The following is a 6,573-nucleotide window of genomic DNA, read 5'->3' as shown; positions in this document are numbered from 1 at the left end:
AGCTTATACCTATGTTTCTGAGAACTTACACGTTTTGCTCCACTTTACGAGTGAAACACTTTTCCTAGGTAAAAGAATCTATTGATGAATTCATGTCTTAAGTTTTATCTCTCGAATCACATGCAATTATGGAAAAGGAAGACAAGTAGATGAAGATGAAATGGGAGATATGATACTACGTGAAGAGTTTGACAGAGCACTGAAAGACCTAAATCAAAACAAGGCCCCGGGAGTAGACAACATTCCATTAGAACTACTCATAGCCTTTGGAGAGCCAGCCCTGACAAAACTCTACCATCTGGTGAGCAAGATTTATGAGACAGGCGAAATACCCTCAGACTTCAAGAAGAATATAGTAATTTAAATCCCAAAGAAATCAGGTATTAACAGATGTGAAAATTACCGAACATCAGTTTAATCAGTCACGGCTGCAAAATACTAACACGAATTCTTTACAGACGAATGGAAAAACTGGTAGAAGCCGACCTCTCGGAAGATCACTTTGGATCCCGTAGAAATGTTGGAATCGTGACGCAATACAGACCCTACGACTTATCTTGGAAAATTGATTAAGGAATGGCAAACCTATGTTTCTAGTATCTGTAGACTTAGAGAAAGCTTTTGACAATGTTGCTTGGAATAAACTCTTTCAAATTCTGAAGGTGGCAGGGGTAAAATACAGAGAGCGAAAGGCTATTTACAATTTGTACAGAAACCAGTGGGCAATTATAAGAGTGTAGGGGAATGAAATGGAAGCAGTGGTTAGGAAGGGAATGAGACAGGGTTGTAGCCTATCCGCGATATTATTCAATCTGTATATTGAGCAAGCAGTAAAGGAAACAAAAGAAAAATTCTGAGTATGAATTAAAACCCATGGAGAAGAAATAAAAACTTTGAGGTTCGCCGATGACATTGTAACTCGGTCAGAGACAGCAAAGGACCTGGAAGAGCAGCTGAACGGAATGGACAGTGTCTTGGAAGGAGTCGAATTAAATCGGGTGATGCTGAGGGAATTAGATTAGGAAATGAGACACTTAAAGTAGTAAATGAGTTTTGCTATTTGTGAAACAAAATAACTGATAATGGTCGAAGTAGAGTGGATATAAAATGTAGACTGGCCATGGCAAGGAAAGCGTTTCTGAAGAAGAGAAATTTGTTAACATCGAGAGTAGATTTAAGTGTCAGGAAATCGTTCCTGAATGTATTAGTATGGTGTGTAGACATGTATGGAAGTTAAACCAGGACGATAAATAGTTTAGACAAGAAGAGAATAGAGGCTTTCGAAATGTGATGCTACAGAAGAATACTGAAGATTAGATGGGTAGATCACATAGCTAACGAGGAGGTATTGAATAGAATTTGGGAGAAGAGAAATTTGTGGCACAACTTGACTAGAAGAACGGGTCGCTTGGTAGGACATATTCTGATGCATCAAGGGATCACCAATTTAGTGTTGAAAGGCAACTTGGAGGGTAAAAATCGTAGAGGGAGACCAAGAGATGAATACACTAAATAGATTCAGAACGATGTAGGTTGCTGTAGGTACTGGGAGATGAAGATGCTTGCACAGGGTAGAGTTGCATCAAACCAGTCTCTGGGCTGAAGACCACAACAACAACATCACATGCAACATCAGACTTACCACTCTCCTGCCTTCACCATACCTAAAACCCAGTTGATACTTACTTGATAGATCATTAATATTTTCATTCTACTGTGTGTTGTTCGAGCTGTTGTTATCAGAATGCATACGAGCAATAATTCACAGGTAGCGCTCATCACCTGATGTTATTGGCCGAAGGGGACTATCTAGGGAAAATTCTTAGATGTTTAGTACGATGGCTGTTCGGAAAGTTAGCACACTGGTCACGCATTTGGAAGGACGATGGTTCAAACACGCGTCCGGCCATCCTGCTTTAGGTTTTCTGTGGTTCTGCTAAATTGCTTCAGGCAGATACCAGGACGGTTGCTTTGAAAGGACACGGCTGATTTCCTTCTCCACGCTTCCACTATCCCATGGGACGGATGACTTCGCTGTTTGGTCCCCTTCCCCAAATAAACCAATCAACTTATCTGTAAAGTAAGGAACGATCGGTCGCAAAATGGGAACTTCAATGAAAATCCGATTTAGCTCTGCGCAGTGTCTCATGTATGCCCATAAACATGGTCACGTCCCTTTTCTCAATTCTGAACCCACAGTGAGCGCTTAAAAATGTCTACAAAATAGTGTCTCCCACGAAATAGGAGTGCCTGCTGAGAGATTGCACCTGATATCAGGCAGCCCCACATAACATAATTGCCATGCATTTCCTTCTTTATGACATTCTCGGCCACAACTGCCGGAGCAATGGGAACGCTCCTGCGGCGTTTTCGATGAGAAGTGTTTGGTTGTCTACCATACAGCCTCGACTTGTCTCCCTCTGATTTTCGTCTCTTTTCTCGCATGAACTGTTGGGTATAAAGACAATATTTTCGACAGACAATGAGTTGCAGACCAGCGTAGAAAATTGTCAGAAAGCACAGGAGGCTGCCATATATGACGAGGGTATTGGAATGCTGGAACAACGTTACGACAGCTGTCGAAGTCGGAGTGGCGACTATACAGAGAAGTAGCTGGAAGTTGTGGCTGTGTCAAATAAAACGCTTTTGGTTTTCACCGTGGTATCCATTCCGCGACCGATCTTACCTTATTTTCCGAATACCTGTCGTAATTTATGATAGTGGTAAAAATTTCCACCTTGTTTATGCGTATCGAGCGGTCAATTTCCGGTGTTGGCACTCCTAGCCGAAGAATCACTTTATTGGTTTGGAAGATGCGAAGAATCACGCACGAAAGCTGTATTTACACCCCATGATTTTTCGTTCATTATGTATTTCTATGATATATCTAATTCAGAAGCTACGTTGGGTACCATCGGTACTCATTATGATACGTCGTTGAGACTGATAATTTATGAAAAATGTGTACAACTTAACAAAATTCAGCTGAAATTACTTTTTGTAGGCTTGTGTAGCAGTAGAGTTTTCATTACTAAAGGTCATAGGTAAATTTTGTGGAGCTTCGCTTACATAAAGGTGTACGTTTTAAGTAACAGGATAGAGTACAAGAAATACGCGAGATGTGTGTGAAAAAATAACCGCCATACCGGTAGTTATGACACTGAAACTTGATAGAGATCTTCAGCGATTGAAGTCCAAAGCATCTTCGACATATTAATAAAACAGTTAATTTTAGAAGACAGAAATCTCTTCTGGGACGCGAGTGAGAATCTTCTGTTTTAAATTTTCATTTTTGTATGTGTCTTGTCGTCTTTTATCTAAAGGTGCTTGGATGCAGCTCTCCGTGCAATTCTATCCAGTGCGAATTTCTTCATTTTTGGATAATTAATGCCTCCTACACCCGTTTAAACCTTCCGGTTTTAATGAAATTAGGCCAGCTTCTAAAATTTTTACTTATCAATCTTCTCTGCATAACCGAACTGATGGTTCCTGGAGGCTCCAGAATGTATTCTACTAACCGAACACCCCTTTTAGTTGAGTTAATCCATGAATATCATTTCTACTCAATTTGATTTAGAAACTCTTCATTAGATGTCCAAATCACCCATCTATTTCTCGGGACCTTCCTGAGGCATTACAATAGCTATTCTCTTGTTATCTGAAATGTTTATTGTCCATGGTTAACTTAGGTGCAAGTCTATATTTAAAAAAATCTTCAAACTTCATATTCGATTTTAACAACCCTGATATTGCTTTTCTTGCTATTGCCAGTCTGCATTTCACATCCTCTCTACTTCGAGCATAATTACTTATTTTGCACCATAAATGACAAAATATACTATTTTTAGTGTCTCATTTGCTACTCTAATTCTTCCAGCTTCATATGATTTAATTGTCTACACTTGATTATCATTATTTCACTTTTGTTGATATTTATGTTATGCGAGCTCTAAGTCTTTGCCGTTTTTGACGGAATTACAACGCTATCAACAAATAAGTTTTTATGTCGTCTTTCTAAACTTCTCTTTAGTTTTCTTTACTCCTTCCTCAATTGCAGTTTCATAGGCTACAGCTCTATCTGACTGCCTTGTCAACCACTTTTGTGTCCACGTACTGTAACTGCAGTCTGGTTTTTGTACAAGCTGTAGATCGCTTGCTGCACGTTGTCTCCGCTATCTTCGGTATTAGGAAGACTGCGTTCCAGTCTATTTAGTTTGACATTCTGAACGTGGAGCACGCGATTTACTTTGACAATTTTTTTTTTGTCCAGACACGTTTTGAATACATCTGGTAAATTTATGTCAGCAGATGATAGTGATCATGATGAGAGTAAGATAAAGATATGACCTGGTTCTTAAGTAGATACAAGTTCAGATGAAGACAGCGTCGAAACATTTGTGAATAGAAAAATATATTTTGGAAGATACTGTCGAAAGCTTTCTCTAAATCCATAAATACTGTTAACGTAGGTTTGCCTTTCTTAAACCTACATTCCTATATAAGTCTTAGTGGGTATCACCTCACCTGCTCCTACATTTCTCTGGATCCCAAAATAATTACACATGCAGACGATTTCTAAGATTTACTCGATTCGTATGTACATAATTTGTGTCAGCATTTTGCAACCACGTCGTATTAAACATATTGTTCGGAAGCATTGATATCATACAGCACCTACGGATTTTCTGGGGACTGGGTGTTTATGTTGTCCTCCTCATTTCATCATCATCATCACCATTCGTGACAGTAGCTCGATTGGATTGCTTGCAAAATTAGGCTGTGTAAAAATTCGGAATATGTAAGGGCGCCGATGACCGAGCTGTTGAGCGCCCCACAAACCAAACGTCATCAAACCTACTAATTTTGGGTTTCTACGGCATCCTAGAAGTATGAGGTTATTTCGTTTATGTCATATACCTCGCATATCAGGTGAATAGTCTTGTCATAGATAGCTCCCCCAATAATTCTAAGAAGATGCCATCTACACGAAGGTCCTTATTTGGACTTCAGTGCCCTGTCGCTTTTCTCTATCAGTTTCTTCTCGCAGTGTCGTATCTTCCACTTAAATTTCATCTTCCTCACCTTCGCTTGCTAAAATAGTGCTGACGTAAGTGCAGTAAACGTCTCATACAAGCAAACTGTGTATACGTCTAAACAAATACATTTACACATACATTAGGCTTACGTATTTCTTGACATAGGCTTACTGCCCGGGAATAAAATTAATGGAAGTCCCATCTACGGTGTAGGTCTAGGTTTTTGAAATGTTTTCTATAATATTGACGCAAGAGCCGGAACTCAAAATCCCCTCTCAAATAATCCCATTACGGACTTCAAACTATCCCCGCTACCAGATCGCCTGGCATTTGGCTTAAAAGTCTCTGACTTCCCAGTGGGTAACAGAGTGGCATTTCTTAAGGCAAGGGGGCAAAAAGATAAATATATTTACATAATATTGTGTTCTTATGCTTCTACTACATCTTGCTTCCACACTTCAAGCTTCCCATCCTCGTGTTAACTCTTAATATACATTTAGTTGCTTCTCTTTTTTTCCGAAAGTTTCTTTTCTACACAAAGCGCATATCATTCCCATAGTCATGAATGCATCTACACGATGGCATTTCTCCCAGAACCATTCTTCCTTCGACATTCTAACATTCTATCAACCTCGGTTTTAAAGGTCTATATCGGCTTTTGCCTTCATCATTTGCTGCACTTTTATAATTTCTTCTTTGGCATTAAATTCAATTTCCCTTAAGCTATTCAGGGATTTGTACTGGCTATTGTATATTTGCCTATTTTTTTCTCCGCTGCCTTCACTACTTTATCTCTCAAAACTCGAAATATGTACAACGAGCTGTTCAATGAATTTTTACTTTTGATATATTTCAGGAGAAACAAAGTTGTTATCATTGTCACATTGTTTGTACATAAACATTCAAGTGTGCGATTGTGGTTCGACTAAATGAGGGAAAGATTAACGTATTATTAAACTCTTGTGAAATCGACACAAGGCGACGTAATCTCTACGAATTATCATGTAAATCACTTATCTACTACATCCGTTTCGCAAATAATTTTATTTACAATACAGAAATATCAGGTATATTCGATGTAATTAATATGAAAATGCTTCGCATGCATAGATCGCCTGCCGACAAAGGATACAGAAGATGATACAGTGGCCAGGACTATACTTTGAATATTTATTTTGCCACCTTAATAGTATGCAATAGGCACTGGAAGGTGTGCCTTCCGCCACCTTCTCTGTAATACATTCCCGCGGAACACTGTCTAAATGCAAATTCTGTTATTTATTGAGTGAGATCACAGGTTAAATAATTGAGGAGCATTAAACTCTGCAGGCCGATGCAAATGGTCGAACCACACAAACAAAGCAAAGCCTCAGCGTGTGTGTGTATTTGTGACCGTCCGTACGTCCGCGTGTGTGTGTGTGTGTGTCAGATTCATGAATACACTGGGGCGCCTCTTTATTTGCTTGAGCGTAGGCGTGCCTCTGGCGGATGTAACGGAGCAATACATAACCTTCCTAGTAAGGCCAGGGGTGCACGA

Source organism: Schistocerca cancellata, chromosome 6 (assembly GCF_023864275.1).
Source record: "Schistocerca cancellata isolate TAMUIC-IGC-003103 chromosome 6, iqSchCanc2.1, whole genome shotgun sequence".
Lineage (NCBI taxonomy): Eukaryota > Metazoa > Arthropoda > Insecta > Orthoptera > Acrididae > Schistocerca > Schistocerca cancellata.
Note: the sequence above shows the minus strand (reverse complement) of the source record.